The 19,833-nt window shown below is 39.7% G+C and overlaps 1 protein-coding gene across 12 annotated transcripts in view; it reads right to left on the bottom strand.

Moving 5' to 3' along the window:
- The window catches only part of PTK2 (protein tyrosine kinase 2), a 391,237-nt gene that overhangs the window by 252,206 nt on the left and 119,198 nt on the right, over positions 1-19,833 (bottom strand). The window lies entirely within an intron of this gene.

Genomic DNA, 19,833 nt, shown 5'->3' with positions numbered 1-19,833 from the left:
AAAAAATTTTGGTTGCACTTCAGCCTGACACTGATTCATATATACATAAAAATCTTTATGGCAAATCCTAAAGAATGGGGATGTTTTTCAGACCTTTAACTCAGACTCTTCAAGGATTAGTTATTTATTTTAATTTGCTGCTACCCAAAGCTGTAACCATTATACATATTTTATAAAACACATTTACAAAAATCCAAGTGGATTAATATTCAGGAAAACTCTGACTCATCCCTAAACAAAATTATCTTCCTTCAAACCATTTAATATCCACAAGCGCTTTTCCTTCTGCCATTAACAAGATCATTTCCCCTCAACTTCCTCCTCTCTCTCTCTCTCTCTCTCTCATACCTCATATCCCACCCCTCTTAAAGAGGTCTGTGAGACCAGACATTTTGTATCTAAATTATAAAGAATTAGCTCATGCTCTAGTTTTACTGTGATTGTACACCTGTGGGAGGGCTGTAATGCCTATCAAAATTGGAAGGCTAAATTTTCAAGTGCCCTCTATGTAAGCCTTGCACCATTCTGTGAAGGTCAACAATTTGGATATGTCCCACAACTGAATGCTTTGTACCAGAAGTATCCAGTCACCAGGCCCTCCTGTTTAGACTAAGGCTCTATAAAATCAAAACTATGTGCTAATTGTGAGTGTTACATTACTGCATGAGGAAAAAATGAGATAGTCAGGACCCAAACCATTTAGAACTGTATAGATCAAAACCAACACCATGGTCTTCATCCAGAAACCAAAGGAAGTCACTACTGACTATGGAGAAAAGGTATAATGTGCCTGCTACATGAAACACTGCATGTTAAGTGGCATGGAAGTGCACTTTGTAAGAACTGAAGTTTCCAAGTGGTCTTTAAGCACAGTCCCATATACAGCACATTAGAATAATTCGGCCTGGTGGTGAAAGGCGCAGATCAGTGTGGCAAAGTCTGCTTCTGAAAAAGGTTGCTGCTGCTAATGAGTCAGCCATGAGCAGATGCGGATCAGACATGATTTCCAGCTTGAAAACCAGCTGGAGTAACAAATGGTAGACACATGCCCTCCATCAAGAAAGCTGCTACAATTCTACCACTTCTTCCTATTTATCCAGCCCCACACGAACAAAGCTTGTTGAACTGTATCTCATGCAGACTGCAAAGAAATCTGAGGACACAGCCCTCCAATTCTAACAATACTCTTTACCTCATCATTAAATGCTAATGAGTTTTCAGTCCCAGAGAATGGGAAATTCTGATGGGCACCATAGCCACTACTGTTTCATACAAGGATGGGATTTAGGGAAAATCATCAGATATTTGAAAGCATTTCAGAACACTCTTCTGAAGGACAAGTGATTGAACTGTGGGCAAATATGCAAGATATTTTACTTGCTTGTCTTCTGGTTATATTGCACATATTTGTTTTGAGGAAGATCACTAGTAAAAGAAGGGATGAAAATCAAAAGAAAATATACCCTAGAAGACGCTGCTAAACTGGTATCTCAGGAAAACCTATATTCTTAAGTCTACTGGCCAAAAGGATGGAGAGTGAGGACAGCTGGGTTCTATTCTTAGCTGACAGACCGTGGTCAAGTAATGTAAAGCCAAATTCTAATATCTTTACTTACACTGAGGTGCTACCAAATGTAAGAGAATCTGAATCTTGCCATTAACTTTGCCTTTCAAGTACATGGAATATTGAAAGCTCAGTATAAGCACAGTATAAGGCTATGTTTTGGAGAGTTAACCAAGACTGACAGAAAGTATTCCAAAAATAAGAAAAGCAGTTTTTAACAACAAGTCAATCATTTTATGATTCACTGTAATTTTGTTTAAAAACCTAGAAGTTCCTCTTTTATTAGGTCCCAGAAGGGCAATAATTCTGATAGGTTTTAAATTATAGCAACACGTTACATTTCTTATTATGGGTCTATTAACATTTCCATTAAACCAGCCCCCTATTTTCAAGAGCTTATAATGTGGCTGTAAGACTTTGCCCTAAGCTAAAGTCTGGTAGTGTACTGTTGGATGTAACAAAAAACAGTTAAAATGTTTATAAAACATTTGTTTGGCTATTTTAAGTTATAAAGAAAGATAAGCTTACCAGTGTTATATGCTTATTTGTACTCATATAAACTCAAAACAGCCTTGGTTTTTGCACTCCCCTGACAGATCTTTGCTTTACAGTGCGAATTCAGTCCTCTTTGTATTCAACAGAAAAACTACTAAGTTACTAAGGATGAGAAATCATCTGAAGCACATATGGAGACATATTTCCAAAATATTTTATTAACGAATGTATCCATATTTTAGAATGGGACAATATCAAGGCTGATGTGTCTACAATTATGCTAGCCACTCTCGTTTGGATTTGAAGTTGTGTGTCTTGCTACCCTATCCTCTTGTCCAATGTCTGCAATGTTTTAGGTAAAAGTCCTATTCTACAAATTCCTGGCTTTTTAGACAGCAACACTAATATTTCTCAATATCCTACCAATATGCTAGAACGGAGCAGAGAGAGTAGAAGAATGGATCCTCAAGAAGCAGAGTCCCTGGACTGTTAGCACCGATTTTTATCAAATCATGCAGCAGGTCATTGACAGGTGATTTATCCAATTCTGCCACAGCGCTCAAAGTGTGTGCATGGCTGGGGGGTGGGGTGGGGGTGGGTGGGTATCACATGGGTATGGGGGGGACTAGAGAATGACTAAATTCTATTATAGCTATCTTCATATTTTCTAGAGTGCCCAGAATGTAGTACCTAAGCCCTTCCTAGGTAAATCAGGATACACTTAGGTGCCTAGTGGACTATCTGGATTCTTCTTTTCCTCTTACTTTCCCTGCTTATAGGATTAATAAAAACAGCAACAAAACAAATCAGCAGCAGCAGCATTCTGGTTACATTTGGAGGATATTTTCCAACAGGACATCTTTCTGCATGCCCTAAAAGCGATAAAACTGAATTAGTCTAATCCCTTCTGGAACCTCATTTCCAGAGACTGTTTCTGCCTCAGTGAGCTGTAGCTCACGAAAGCTTATGCTCTAATAAATTTGTTAGTCTCTAAGGTGCCACAAGTACTCCTTTTCTTTTTGCCTCAACCAAGAACACAATCTCCCTCTTACACACTTCATCCTAGCTTTTATGAACTGCTTATTCCCAGAGGAGTGGGTCATGGACATAGTCAGTGCTTGTGAATAATCATCACACAGTGCAGACATGATTAATAAAGCTCAGTGTTATGTAACTCACCATCAATACTTATTGCTTTGATTTAAGGATTTCCTAGCAATGTGGGTCACAGAGTTAAGACAATTTTAAAAATTATTAAATCAATCGTTTCAATTGATTTAAAAATGATTAATACAAATAGAGTAGGTACTGTGGTCATTTAATGGGCTTTCTTTCAGAGAAACCTTTTCTTTTCCAATAACCATGTTGATGAATTTGAGGCAATTCGATAATAATCAGAAGATGCATGAAACTGGGACTATTTTGGTTTAATATCTGTAGTACAAAGAAGGGTAGATGGTCCACAATGTCCTGTTTGTACATTCAAATACTATTTGAACCACCTTTTTGTCATTCTTCACACTGCAACAGCATATTAACGCTTGAATGTCTCACAAAGATCTATATAGATTATAATAAAAAAATATTTCTATCCTCTCATTCCCACCTTAGGCTTGAAGATGTTCAGATACATGAGTTTATACCCCTGCTAGATCATATTTCAGATAAATGACTTAGCCATTTCACTTCAAAACTATGAAATTCACTTCTCCCTTAAAAATCTAATTACCTGCCTCTTCACAGCTATAATCAAGATTCAGACTTCATTTATTTATGTTGCCATGTTCAAAGTCATTTACAAAGCCCTCTGAGTTACTTTTAGATGACAATTTTTTAAGTTACTGAGAGGAAATTAAACTTTAGATTATCTGTATTGCTAATGCAAAAGAGACAAATGAAGGTCTTGTAGAAATGTGTTGCTGCTGTACCAGCAACACAGTCTAAGATATTATATTCAAAATGAAAAAAAAATGAAATATGACCAGAAATAATGTATTACATCCTAAAAAACACAGTAGTTTCTCTTCAGACGTAGATAATGTAAAGTTGTTTCACTCAACTTTATCAAGCTTGCTTTTGCACTGCTTCCCCTTATGAGTACTCACATGAAAATGGTTTCAGAGTAGCAGCCGTATTAGTCTGTATTCGCAAAAAGAAAAGGAGTACTTGTGGCACCTTAGAGACTAACAAATTTAAAAAATAATAAAAAAATTCCACTCTATACGGCTAAATTCAGGTGCCACAAGTACTCCTTTTCTTCTTGACATGAAAATGTATCAGGTTGCTTGTTACATACAGTTTTAGTCATATTCTAAATTTCCCATACTGAGTAAAGATCTTGGTTCCTCTAAGTGATCAAAATTATGTTATGCATCACCTGTATCTGAAAGAAAATGTGTAATTTCATGAAAAACAAAAGCTCTCAAATTTTTTCATATGCAGCATTAAATCCTACAATAGTTTAGCCCAAATGTAAGAAGTTGTGTGTCTAAACCCTAAAGATGAGTGTGAAATCTTAATTGGAATTCGGAAACATATTTAATAATAGTATTCTAGGCTAGAAAACCAAAACTCTGAACAGTTCACATATGATGTCACCCACAGACGACTCCTTCCAGCACCCGTCTATTTGAATGCAAGTTCTCCTCTGCCAGATTTGGGCCCAAGCTAAGAAGGTTCTTGAACAGTTTTAATGACCATTTAATGAGCAGTGTTACACAGAGGTACTATGAATTGCTTCTCTATAGACATGCATTTATCTACCATTGGGGAAGTAAAAGGTACAATTGCTTTTTGTCAGTGTCCCTCTTTCTTCAATCACATATCTTGCTACTTCCACTTTCCTGTCAGAAATTCAAGATGTAGGATGGGAGAAAAAGTAATCAGTTGAAAACAAGCAATTACCTTCTGATAACTGCTTTTGTTATTCTTCTTCTTTTCCCTCATCCTCTCAAGAATGTGGCAGGTATCCTATATTTTTTGTTATGCTACATTATGCAAAGAATTTTACAGATAGACCAGAAAGTGGGCAGGCTGCTGCTTTTATTCTGGTTTTGCTTGCCAATTCCTTTTACCTCCTTGCCTCATTGGCTGGGAGTATAATGCTATCTGTGGATTTCTGCTGCTAGACCCACGAAGAGTGTATGTTTTAAACTGCTTCCACTAAGAATGTTACTGGTCTGGAAAACGCGTCGTGTACAAATCCTGGATGGAGATCTGGGAGCCACTGAGGGCCCCAGTAGGATTCAGTAGGGCTGCCACCTTTCTAATTGCTGAAAAGCAGACACCCTGCCCTACCTCTTCCCCCGGGGCCCTGCCCCTGGCCCACATATTCCCCTGAGGCCCCACCCCAACTCTTCCCCTGAGACCACACCCCCTGCTCGCTCCTTCTGCCCCATCCCCATCGCTCGCTTCCCCGTCCCAGGAAGCTGGTGTGATTGAGCAAGATAGTAATGATTCACGAGACATGCATCAGATGAAGTGAGCTGTAGCTCAAATAAATTTGTTAGTCTCTAAGGTGCCACAAGTACTTCTTTTCTTTTAGCACATCATGAAAGGTTTAAAAGAAATATTTGTTCTTTGCCTTTTGGAAAACTTTTTTGTCATACTTGATTACTTTCTACAACAAAATTCTCCACAGAAAAATCATGTGGAAAAAACCTCTAGCTTTAGGACCGTTCATTAAACGTCTCACCTGTTCTATAGGTAGATTTTCCCCACATATCTTCTCGGAAACGTTGTTTCTTTTTAAAAGAGAAAACTGATTGCACACTCAAATGAAGCCAACCTAATGAACAGATTCAGTGTGGTATTATACAATTACATATTGACATTTACCCAATGTGCATCTATTTGCAATTGTATTCTAATACTTAGGGCTTGTCTATATAAGAAAACTTGTACTATCTTAACTAAATCAATTTGAAGTCTGTGTAGTTAAACAGATCATCCCTAATGTACATGCACTTAAACCCATTTAACCCTTGTTTAGCATGTACCAGTAAATTACTAAATTAAACTAAACTGATATAAGTGGGGGCTAAACAGGTTTACATGCATCTACCTTAATGAGACGTACCACCATCACTAATATAAAAAAAAGTTTAAAAATCTTCCTCTAATTTGGTTAAAGGCCCATCCCCACTCTTTTCTATGTGTTATTATGTTCTCTATGTGTTATTAGATACCAAAAGGGACCCTGGCAGTTCTGGTCAGCACTGCTGACCAGGCTGTTAAAAGTTCAGTTGGCCACCTGCAGTAGGGCTAAGGAAGACTGTGTGGCTATCAGAAGTGGCCAGCATATCCCTTTGGCTCCTACGTGCAGGGATGGCCACAGGGAATCTGCGGGCTGCCCCACCCTGAGCACCGGCCAGTGGGAGCTGCAGGGGTGGTGCCTGCAGGTGGGGGAGCAACCGGCTGCCCCTGCGTCTAGGAGCCAGAGACATAAGCCAGCCATATCTGGGAACCGCTTGAGGTAAGCACCACCCAGAGCCCGCACCCCGAACTCCTTCCCACACTCCAACCCTCTGCCCCAGCCCTGAGTCCCCTCCCGCACCCCAAACCCCTCACCCTGGCCCCACCCCAGAGCCCTCACCCCCTCCTGCACTCCCAGCCCAGTGAAAATAAGCAAGTGTGGAAGACAGTGAGTGACCCGGGGAGGGGGGACGGAGTGGGGGGCAGGGCCTCAGGGAAGGGGCGGGGCATGGGTGTTCGGTTTTCTGCAAATAGAAAGCTGGCAATCCTAGGCAACAGTGTCAGTACCTACCTCTCTGCTGGAGAGGCTACAACCAGGTCTGGAAGCTAACCAGTTCTCTGAAAGCAGCTGCAGCTGAGCAGCTGTTGCTCCTCCCACCTCTTGGTGGGTAGGCTGATCATGGTTACTCCGGTGACTGGGCACTGCCAGGTTCCCTTTTCAACCGGACTTTCCAGTTGAAAACCAGACACCTGGCAACCCTAGGATTCAGTGATTGGCATCCATCAAGGGACAACATCCCTGTAAGCTCAGCCATTTATAGCATTAAATAAATAGTAGCAAGTTGCACTTGTGTTGGGGTGTGTTATGTGCATTTTAGTACTGGTATGAAGTACCGAGGAATGAAAGATTCAGGCTTTCCATGTAGGTAGCACAACATACGAAGACAATGAATACTTGAAAACTTCCCCACACTGCCCAGCCACGTTTCCTCAAATGTGCCCTAGAGAGAAAAACACTAGGATATAATTTGGTCTTGATGGACATTGAATTCTAAGCATCAATGCTGCTACTGTGGAAGATTTGTCACTCAGGAAGCTCTTAGAAGAGCTCTTTTTGGTACCGTGGCAGAGGCACAGAAAGATTATCAGGAAGTTGTCCAGCTATTGTGTAGCCTGCAAGCAGGTCATCTGAAGGGAAGAAGTGAAGTTTTGTTTTGAAGCCTGGGCTTCAAATGGTGGATTTAATGGTCCAGGACTTGGGGGGAGGGAGAGAGAGCAGGAGACAGGGAGCGTTGATGGTCTTGAGGCAAGAGTGGAAGGGTGGTATGGCTGGTTTTGGTCAGAGTGTGACTCTACTGTGGGCCTGGTTTAAGGTGTTTTGAGCCGTCTGGCTGGATGGAGAAGGGAGTGAATCATAGAGGTAAGAGTTCACATACTTGGTGAAAAGGTAAGGGTTTCACTTTGAATGTATATTTAATATAGGACAAAGATGAGCAGTAAGCAGAAAAAAAGTATAGAAGCAGACCTGATAGCATCAAGGCAACATAAAAAGTTTTCCCAATACCCTGGTCAAGACTTGAGGATGAGGCACTTCTAAAGGATCTGGTTTATTTAATTTTATTTATTTTTTTAAGTTAGGAATAAAGACAGGGCAAGACACAGAGAAAAAAATGACTATTCCTTCATGCTCACTTATTGCCCTCAGAGCAGTTATCATAAGCAGCGTATCAGAATGAGTTCAGCAACTTTACTTCAACACATCCCAGTCTGTGATAACAGACAACTTAGAATCATAGGACTGGAAGGGACCTTGAGAGGTCTTCTAGTCCAGTCTCCTGCACTCAAGGAAGGACTAAGTATTATCTAGATCATCCCTGACCAGAGTTCGTCATTGGAGATTTTTAAGAGCAGATTAACCAGAGATTCCACAACCTCCCTAGGGCAATTTATTTCAGTGCTTAACTACCCTGACAACTGGAAAGTTTTTCCTAATGTCCAATCTAAACTGTCCTTGCTGCAATTTAAGCCCATTGCTTCTTGTCCTATCCTCAGATGTTAAAAAGAACAAGTTTTTTCCTCCTCCTTGTAACAACCTTTTATGTACTTGAAAATTTATGTCCCCATTATTCCTCAGTGGGCTTTTGAAAAAGTAATCTACCATATTTTTTCTGCAGCCAATGTTAGTAGCCAATGGTTTTAAAAAACAGAGATATCTGTACCACAGCAAGGTATAATAGCACCTTTCATTCATATGTCTATCCGGAAATACATAGCTTTCCCATCAGCACCATACCAAAAAAGAGTTTGCTTGCATTTTATAATTTCTTTAAAGTATTAATTTAAACTTCACCTGAATGACTCACTGAATGACTCACTGCATGGCATTTTTAAATGAATTAAAGAATAGCACAGTTAATCAGAATTCAGCTGCCCATTGTGTTCAGAGACTATTGCCTAAATACAGATTGTATCTTCAAATTCATTTTACCTGACAATGATTCAGACAAATGATTTACTGTCTTCATTTTTTCAGTTAAATATTTTGCAAATTTTAATAAGACGATTTGAAAGATACTACAAATAATTAATCACAGTATCAACAGAGATTTAGTAGTACAAGTTATCTACCAAATCCTCATGATAAAGATTTCTGCATTTCCTTTGTATGAATACTTCGGGTGATTTAATATTCTGGGGGACTACGAGTCAGCTATTCAGAGTAGGCAGCTGTGAAGCACTATGATCACTATACAATGCACATGTTAGTCACGCATTTGTCCTAAATTTAACAAGTCCATCGTGTCAAAAATCTATTCATTAGTTTGTACAATCTCTAAACTAATTTAAATCTTTATTAAACCAGACACATTCATTTATATATTTTTGTTGCTGAGCCAGGCTGTTTCAATGGATGGTATGCCACCTTTGCTAAGTGTTACTGAAGGATTAGCTGTCACCGATTGATTATTCACTGAATATGTGTATTGAACATTGTATTTTGGGACTAAAATAGATCTTGAGAAATGAATATTTAAATAGTGTTGACACAACTGGCCAAAAGGTTTTGTACTTTGGATTAACATGTCAATATATTTACTAACAATTTTATGTAAAGAAGTAAGTGTTAAATATCTCCTGACTCTCCCCTGGCAGAATAATCCCACAGGACTAACTACTGACATTTCTTAAACATTTAGTTTAACCCAGTTTTACTGTCCTCTGATTTCTTGCTCTACACTACTCAGCAACTCCCTCTGGAGTTGGCACCAATTTCCATTCTAAGTACCATACTATGGAGTTGCACCAATGATTTTAGTAATCCACTGAGCAGAGAACACAAGGAAACCAATGTCAATTAACTTTAATTAGTACAAGGTACCCAGTTAGACTCAGATTTCATTTACCTCTGCAAAAAAAATATTAATTTTGAAGGACCTGAATGGTTAATTCTCACTACTTAGTTTGCTTTCATATCTCCACGGAGTTTAGGCAACTATAACAACTTTGCCCATAGTCCCCTTGAAATTTCTCTTTTAAAGAAAAAATTCTTAATCCAGTCAGATGAATCATATTTTAATCAAATTATGACTTATCTGATAGTATCTGTTGAAGCAGCAGTGTGTCTGGCACTAGTTAGGCTACTGGCAAGCTGAAACTTCCATTTTCCTTCTCAACTCTGTACTATTTGTTATTTCATCCTCCAACCCACTCCCATCCTGTGTATTTTGTCTAGCTGTCACATCCTGTCGGACACCTAGACTGTAAATTCTCTGTGCCGGGGACTGTCTTTTTATCTGTCTGCACAGCAGCTAGCACTATGAGGTCCTGAACCTTCACTGAGGTGCCCAGATACCACTGTAATAAAATACAAATAATAATCTCATTTTTGCATCTCTAGTTGTCTACTTTTATAGAATGCACAAGTCATTGAGAATAGTGGGAATATACATTTCTTAAATAAATCACAATGAAATAAGCAGCAGAGGTTCTAAATTTTCTACAGAATCTAGTTAAAAATAAATGTATTATATGCTTTCAAGTCACATCATATCCTGGCAACATCCCCAACCACGAAGGTGACAAAATAAGCTGGCAATCTAAATCATCTGAACCTGAAGTCAGTTTTCTTTACAACACATATTGGCATTGTTCTATAAATTCCCTAAGCAGCTCAGGATGGTCTTCTAAGCAGCACTACGTGGAATAAATTGAAGAACTGTGCTCTGAAAGTACCATAAACACTCAAAATTTAAAGAGTAAATTAGTGCAAAATGGTGGCAGGTAATCCAAATCATCTTCACAGAGACAAGAGCAAGAATACTCCCTAGAGGAATCTGTAGAAAAAAGAAACCAGGTACCATAAAGATGCATTTCCATTTCTTAACATGTTTGGATCTCTTTTACATTTAACATTAACTCTGACTTTTCTAGATTTATAAGGCTTGGTTCTGAGATAATTATACCATCCCTGTTATGTTGTTTATTCTATATTACTGATGTGTGCGCTCAACTTTATTTCTTAACACACAGTTTTTGTCTATGATTTATGTTATTAACCTTAGTCAATTTTTCACAGAAATCAGTGGTCTCCTGAGAATTTATAAACATGTAGGCATGCAATATAAACACTGAGTAGTTTGTCCTAAAAATACACAACAGCAGCTATTATTCATGTAGAATGAAAACAGCCTATTATAAATAATAACCTGTTACGTTTTTAGAGTTGATTCTATTTTAGTTCAAGCAAAAAAAAGAAAGCTATTAAAACAAAATTATTTTTCCAGATCTCCTAATAAAACTTGGCTAAACTAAATGACACTAGGTTTTATTAAATTAAAAATTCTTCATGGCATTCAGAACTTGTACAGCATTCTAATTTTAAGCCTGATGCAAACTAACAATGCTGAGTTACTAGTTCTCCAGAGAGCAGGAATTTCTAGTGTAAAAAAAAAAATTTTTTTTTTTTAACTATAGCAATAGTGTCACACACACCACCATACACAGAATACTATTCTATTGGTAATCATTCCTCCCTTGTGCATCTAACAGCTCATATTGAAAAAACTCTGTTTTCCTTGAAGTATTCAAATTAACAACACACTTTTTTTTTAAATGGAAAGGATGATCAATAGGTCTTTTAATATCCAGATTCTATGATATTTCAATGGCAGCCCAGACAATGAAAACTGGGTGTGCCATTTCCAAGTGAAAAACAGAACCGCATGTTTAACTCTTAGCTCCCCTTGGGCAACATGTTCAAAAGGCACTTCCCAGGCTCAGATTATTAACAAGAGCAAGGTCCTAATGGCTGTCAGGTCAATCCATTTGACATTTGCAGACACAATACAATAGGTTTCAAAGTAGCAGCCGTGTTAGTCTGTATTCGCAAAAAGAAAAGGAGTACTTGTGGCACCTTAGAGACTAACAAATTTATTTGAGCACAAGCTTTCGTGAGCTGCAGCTCACTTAGGAGTGAGCTGCAGCTCACGAAAGCTTATGCTCAAATAAATTTGTTAGTCTCTAAGGTGCCACAAGTACTCCTTTTCTTTTTGCGAATACAATAGGGGGCCGTTAGTCCATTGCTATCAATCCCTTAGTTAGCTCAAGTCAAAGGAAATCAAAAATACAAATTTCTAATGCATTTCTTTGTTAAGACTGTAAGCTCTTCAGGACAGGGACTGTGCCTTCTTATATGTTTGCACAGTATGTAGCACACACAGCGCATTAATGGAAATAAATAATGTTAGACAAATAATTAATCATTTTAATATTTAGCACTCAAATTGCTCTTTTCAACCAAAGATCTCAAATTGCTTTTCAAAAATGTGTAAATATAATTAACCCTATTCTATAGATGAGGAAACCAGGCACAGAGTGGTGGCTAGCCCAACATCACACAGTGGCAGAGTTGAGAAAGAACAATTACTTACCTTACAAAAATGTGGTTCTTCAAAATGTTGTCAGTACAGATCCTACTGTAGATGCACGTACCTCGTGTGAGAGACTGGAATCTTTTGAATAGCCATGTCTGTTGGGACCGCACATGTATCCTGTGTGTCCACATGTTCCCATACGAGGGCATAAAGGATTGGACAGTGTGATTATCTGTCAATTCCCTAACGATTCAAAGGCTTTGAATCAAAGCCCATGTTGCTGAGGACTCCAAAATACAGGGATGGAGGGAATATCATGGTTTCCGCACTGACCATTATATCTTGAAGAACCACAGTTACTCTTAGTGTAAGCAACCATTCTTTCTTCTTTGAGTATGTGCCAGCGTGGACCCCACAGTAAGGTACTGTCAAGCAGTATCCTCCCTTAATGATAGGAATAAGGTGCTTCAACTGTTTTATTCAAACAACAGCTGTTGCACTGCTCTCCCAAACTTGTATCTCATCTAGCCGTTAGGTCAAGGGCATAATGTTTGACAAAGTCCAGTGGCCAATAAGAAACTATAAAGATCATTCTGGCCTTATCCTGTCTAACCTTGGATATCAACCTAGAAATTGGTGGAAAAGCATATAGGAAGCCGTTAGTCCATTGTAGCAGGAAGGCATCTGACAATGAGCATAGACTCATTCCTTCTCTGAAGCAAAAGTTGGGGCATTTGCTGTTGTCTTTGGTAGAAAAAAGGTCTATTGTGGGAATCTCCCACTGATCGAATACTGGCTCTATGATGGACTTCTGCAGTGGACCCAGATGGTTGGTTACGGCATGTCTGCACAAGAAATCTGCATTCCAGGAAGATGCTGAGCCAGTGGGATTATTTGTATTGATAATATGAAGCCCATACCTTGATAGCTTCCTGGTAGAGGGATGATGACCAAAATCCTTGTTGCTTATTTATATAGTGCTTTGCAGATGTATTATCTGTCTAAATCTGCACTGTAGAGTTTTATAGGATGGGCAGGAATACTATACAGGCCAGTCTTATGGTTCTGAGCTCCAGGATGTTTGCATAGAAATTCAAGTTGTCCTGGGGCCAGGTCTTCTGCATCTGCAGATGGTTTAGACGGGCTCACAAACCTGTTCCTGATGTGTCTGTGATGACTGTCATGGTCACAGAGGGGACAACCAAGGAAACCCCTTTTCGTTCATCCTTAGGGTCTAGCCACAGCCACAGCTCCTGGAGGACTGAAAATGAGACTCTGATGTTTGGATGGGAAGTACACAGACCTCAGCCAGAGGCAAAGTCTCTTAAACAGTGTCACATACAGACATGCCAACACGTGACATAAAAGGCCTAAACAAGTACACACCATTGTGGGACCTGACTTCAGGTAGTTTATATTTGGAGAGATTGCAACCTGCCCTCTGGGAGGTAGGCTTTTGCTCACTGAGAGGCAATCCTATCCCCTATCAACTCTATCATCTGAGACAGGAAGAGAGATGACTTCTCATCATTCACAAGGAGGCTTATCTGAACAAACAACGAGAGGTGTCTCCCACTGGGATCAGCCTTTATTGGAAGCGCAATTCCGCCTGGGCCCAAAATCATCAGTATATTGAACAATTTATGAGATTTTCCTTGGATAACTGATTTCTCTACCTCTAACGTGTCTGCCATTCTCATAAACAAAGTTTAGGCCATACTTACAGGATGGGGGGCTTTATTCTAGGAAGAAATGACAAAGAGATTTGGGGGCCATAGAGAATAATCAGCTGAACATCTCCCAGTGTGATGATTAGGCCAAAAGCGCTAATGCAATCCTGGGATGCATAACCAGGGGAATATCAAATAGGAGTAGAGCTGTTATTTTAGCTCTGTACTTGGCACTGGAGCAACTGCTGTTGGAATACTGTGTCCAGTTCATGTGTTCACAATTCCAGAAGAATGTTGATAAACTGGAGACTGTTCAGGGAAGAGACATGAGACTGATTAAAGGATTAGAAAACATGCCTGATAGTGATGCACTGAAAGAGCTCAATTTATGTATCTTAACAAAAAAAAAAACAAAAAAAAAAAGGTAATGGGATGACTTAATTACAGTCTATAAGTACCTACTTGGGGAACAACTGTTTAACAATGGGCTCTTCAATGTAGCAGAGAAAGGTATATTACGATCCAATGGTGGAAGCTGAAAGTACACAAATTCAGATGGGAAATAAGGAATACATATTTTAATGGTGAGAGTAATTAACCATTGACATACTTTAGCAATGGTTATGGTGGATTCTCCATCACTGACAATTTTTAAATCGAGATTGAATGATTTTCTAAAAGATATGCTCTAGGAATTCTTTTGGGGAATTTCTATGGCCTGTGCTATACGGGAGGTCCGACTAGATGATCACAATGGTCCCTTCTGGCTTTAGAATCTATAAGCAGATCTTGAAATGTATTAAAATCCTCCAGTCCTGGTACTGGGGCTACCACTTTGCCTGATGACGACAAAAAGTCTTTAGGAGGCAAAGTAGAAATGTTTTGCTCCTCTGGGCCCATATCCTGCCATAGTTCCTGACATTCCTCTTGGCCCAAAGTTAGTGGCCTGCTCAACGATGCCACTGGGAAGTCTGATATTCTTTTTCTAGAATGGGATGGGGTCTGCTCCTTGAAGGACGACCATGGTAAAATATTCCATTAGGATATGGCTAACTTGTCTGATGATGGCCAGTCAAAGCCACTCCTTCTGTTGGCAAGTCAAGATCCTATAAGGAGAAGTGCATGTTCGGTCCACAGTCAGAGAGAAGGTTCCATGCTTGAGGGAGTTGAGAAGTCATATCCTGGTGAGGGAGATGAGGAATAGATGAGGTACCGTAACATACGGTGTTTTTGCTACAGGGGTCCACACTGGTGTTGGAGGTAGTCTTGGTACCAAGGTTGCTTACAATATAGCACTGGAAATCTCCAAGAAAATTATATATATATAGGTACTGTGAAGGACTCTGCTCAAGTTCTTGGCTGCACAATCGTCAGTTGCAATGGGGTTGGTCCCAATGTAGGTTTTGTCAGTGCCATAATAGGTCAGCTCCTTGTCACTAGCCCTGGATTTGGTGTAGGGCTTAGTCATTTCTTTATGCAGTCTCTACAGGAGAACATTAAAATCCATCTAGAATCTTTGTCCTTACATTTGGAATGGCCTCACTTGGTGTTGGGCTTCAGTACTGGTAGACTTGGCTCTGACATTGGTGCCAATGGTATTGGCGTCCTTACTGACTAAGTTGTTTTTGGTGTTTGATCTCTTTTATAGTGCTGAGATTCTCTCCATGTCAGCCTTGATTATTGCATGGCTACTGGAAAGGGAATGAACATTGTTTAATCTGGTACCTGACTCCTGCAGATCCACACAAAGTTTCATTGACTACTCCAGTAAGTGGAGCTTCAATAGTGTCCCACCACTTGTGAGAGCTCAAGGAGAATGACTGGCATATTGAGCATCTATCTGACACCTGACTCTTGCCCAAGCACAAGAAACATTTGCTATGCCTATTTGTTAGTGGGATTATCCTGTCACAGGAAGGTCTGGGCTTGAAACCGAAAGACTCAGAGTCTACCATGAGACTAAAGTGGTTGAGCTGCCCTGTCTATGAGAATCTGTACTGGGGGAGATATGTACAATGGTCCGAAAATAAGTAATTAGTCCAGATGAGTGAAGTGTATTTGGTGTGTTTTCCAACAGCGAGTGGTGAGAGTTCTGGAGAGTTTAGCTGGAGTTAAAGGATGGAGGGGTTGGAGACTTGCTAGGTTCCATTTTGCAGTCACGGATGGTAAGAAGAAACCAAGGGACGGTTGTGCCCCCCATCCTTTATGTCCTCCTATAGGAGCACAAGGAGGCAGAGAGTATATTGCACGGCTCTGACGGACATGGCAATTCAAAATACTTCAATCTCTCATACTTGAGGCACAGGTGTAGCTGCAGTGTGAACCATACTGACACATACGCAACAAACAGCATAATTTTTCATGAATCTGACCTGACTCGCTAGCTATTTCTTCCAGAAGAATTAGATAATGACAAAAAAGTATGTTTGACAAAGACAGATTTTCCCACTTCCACAACATAACACATTTTGCTTTTTCTGCTTTGATGACTACAGTTTGGATGTATCAAAGATACAGAAAATAGGATGGTGGCTGGATTGCAGTTAAAATCACAACCAGGTTTCCGTCATAATCCATATTTCTTTATTTTCACAAAACCACTTTGGAGTAGGGACTGCACATTGCTATTGTACACTAACTCACTGACCTCTGACCTCTTGGCTCCAACAATGCCAGCCTCCATCCTCTGTCTGCCTGATTCTCCCACAAGCACATAAACCTGATTTATAAATATTTAAAAAAACAAAACAAGCATTCTTTTCATTTCAAACATCCAAATTATTGTGTCATATTGAGGAATGTGCTGGAATTGCAAACTATCGCTTTAACAGTGTGCGCGCGCAGAGGGGATGGTTCTGGATCCTGCTTCCAGGTTAAGAGGGGCTGTATAGAACTATGAAATCAGAGTCAGTATGGAGAAAGTCACCCTAGAGTAAAGTGAATTGAATTGTGCCTCAGTTTTAGGGAGAAGTCTGCTCTTGCGCTCTCTCTGGTTTTGGGTTTTTGTGTGTTATTCTGAACTCTAAGAAATAAAACAATGCAACACTGCAGCTTCGACCAGGGACTACTTTATGTTTTTATTTAACTTCTCTGTGTGTATGATGTGAACATAATTTTATAGCTAGTATATGCAATTCCTGTTCCTATCACTATTACCTCAACCCTCATCTCCCATCTTTTCTATTACACCCACCTGGGACTTATTTTAGATGTGTAAATTCTTTGGAAGCAAATAAATATTAAGAAGAACTTAACATGTTGTAGGCAATACTGTAATCCTAATATAGTAATAGTTTCAAATTTCACTTTGAGAGAGAGCAACAGCAATGGGTAAAATATTTGTTTCTGTTTACCTTCTAGAGGTTTTACAACCCTAATTTTGCAGAGCAGTGAAAAATACTGAATACACATCTAAATTAGGAAAACTTTCACTGAATTGACTCATAAGGGCATTATTTTGGAATATGTGCCTCATATGTGTGGTTGGGGGGGAGGGGAGAAGAAAGAAAAAGGGAATTAAAAAGGAAGATGAATCTCTCATAGCAGTCCATGTATTTTACTCAAACTATTTCATATTTGGTCTTGCCTGTATTTCATATGGTTTCAGAAAACAAGCCGTAATATATTCAGTTAAAAATTTAACTGATTTCTTTCTTCTCACTGTGCAGAAGGGATGAATGACTGTGATAGGAAAGAGTTAAGACTTCTGAGCCAAAAAATATAACAAAATAAATCAAGATAACCTCAGACTTTTGACTGAATGAATAAACATAAAACTAACTCTTAAGAAAAAACAAAAACTTTTAACCAATTTGTTAACAACCAGTTTTTAAATTTAAATTTTAAAACCAGTTTATGGTTTTAATGCAAACCTCCAGAAAAGCAACCCAATATCAGAAACATTTATTAAGAGGCCAAGGATTGGTCTTGTGGTTAGAGATACTAGACTAGAACTCACAATACCCGGGTACAATACCCAACTCTGTGACAGACTTCATGTGACTTTGGGTAGACACATGATCTCAGTTTCCCAGCCTAAAATGAGGATAATACTTTCCTATCTCATAGGAATGCTGTCAGGATCACTTCAACAAGTATAAACAGGGCAGTGATATAATGCCTAGACAGAGAGATACACATGCTCACTTATAGTATTATCTATTTGTGTCAGGATGATCCATACCATCACCAGCCCTGATTGGAGCTGCATTGTGCTATACACTATTATATACTCACAAATAAACTATGGTCTCTGACCTGAAGAGTTTGCAACTTACACACACACACACGAGTTTTCAAGAAGATAAAGCTGCCACATTAAGCCTGCTGTTTTTTCTATTTAATTCTCTCCACAGAAATAAAAACTAATTCTCCTTCCATGTCATAATGACGGACCACATAATTGTGCACTATCTACGCATTTGCAGAGGCAGCAGATGGTAATCAATTAAAAAACCCTGATCTAAACAAAGCACCTCCATAAACTATTATAACTCATTTCTACCCACACCAGCCTATCCCATTTCCTTTCAATCCCTTTTAGAAAGTGCAGAAATAAACAACATTCTGTTTTTCTCCCCTTTAAAATGTAAAATCCCGCTTTCAATGAAAACAAACAATCCTTGGAGCTTTATATCAGAGACTGCTACAACAAAGCCCAATAATCAAAGAGCAAAACATGTATTTTAGTAAGCAACAAGAATTTTAACAGCTTCAAATTAGTACTTGTTAAAAGATGTTAATCTATTGTTAGCTAGAAGAAATCGTACAGCTAAAGAGAACAGGGACATAGAGGATTTCTCTTCTTAATATGCTGAGTATTTACTGAACCCAGTTTTAAAGATGGGTTATGAGACTATTTTCGCTGCCTAAGAGTAGAACAGACTGCTAAGCTGGAGCATAGCACCCATGCTTCTTCCCTCCAAAGCCAAATCACATTTTTTAGAGAGAGTCCTACTTCACAACATGGACCTGTCTCTACTCTTGCATAATCTTTCTTTCAATCCTGCATACAATTAGGGGACCACATCCTGAAAGAAATCTTTCTTGAACCCCCTCTTCTGGTCTTCAAACAACCTGCCAACCTCTCCAAGCTCATAACCAGAAGAAAGCTCCACACACACCAGGTCACTCCAAATCAAAGCAGCACCAGACCCTTCCAGAATAACAGATGCAAAATCTGTAGACATACTTCCACTGCTACAATGATCAACACACTTTTCAAGATCCGCACGTCATGTGTGCGCCTATCACAACATGTGGTATACCTCACCCAGTGCACTAAATGCAGATGAAACTAGACAATCACTACACTCTCAAACTCACACAGAAAAATGACAGAAGATAAAAAACACCATATTACCTTTATAGGTGAACAATTTTCACAAAGCGATCACTCTGTATTTGACCTCTCAGTCCTCAAAAGATGAGTCTTGGAGCTTAAATTCATAACTTTGCTAGATACTAAAAATCATGAACTAAATAGAGATACTGGATTTATGGCTTATTACAACAATCTGTAGCCCACTTAACCCCCTGTGATGGGGTGTCCACACAGGACTGAAGGCAATAAGGTGACCAAGTGGGCCAATTAAGCCCACAGGCAACACCTGGACGAGGAGTCAGGGAGCAGGAATTGATTGGAAACAGGAGGGCCCTATATAAGCCAGAAAGCTGGCAACAGAAGGGGCTGTAGGGAAGTAGGCTGCAATCACTCCCTGACAGAAGGGAGGTGTGTTAGGGTCTAGAGCAGGGATCAGCAACCTTTGGTATGCTGCCTGCCAGGGTAAGCCCCCTGGTGGGCTGGTTTGTTTACCTGCCGCGTCTGCGGGTTCGGCCGATCACAGCTCCCACTGGCCATGGTTCGCTGCTCCAGGCCAATGGGGGCTGCAGGAGTCAGCAGCCAGGACATCCCTCGACCCGGGCCACTTCCCGCAGCCCCCATTGGTCTGGTGCAGTGAACCACAGCCACTGGGAGCTGCAATCGGCTGAACCTGTGGACGCAGCAGGTAAACAAACAGGCCCAGACCGCCAGGGG

Source organism: Dermochelys coriacea, chromosome 2, assembly GCF_009764565.3.
Source record: "Dermochelys coriacea isolate rDerCor1 chromosome 2, rDerCor1.pri.v4, whole genome shotgun sequence".
Lineage (NCBI taxonomy): Eukaryota > Metazoa > Chordata > Testudines > Dermochelyidae > Dermochelys > Dermochelys coriacea.
The sequence above is the reverse complement of the archived record's forward strand: the minus strand, read 5'-3'. Positions and strand labels throughout refer to the sequence as shown.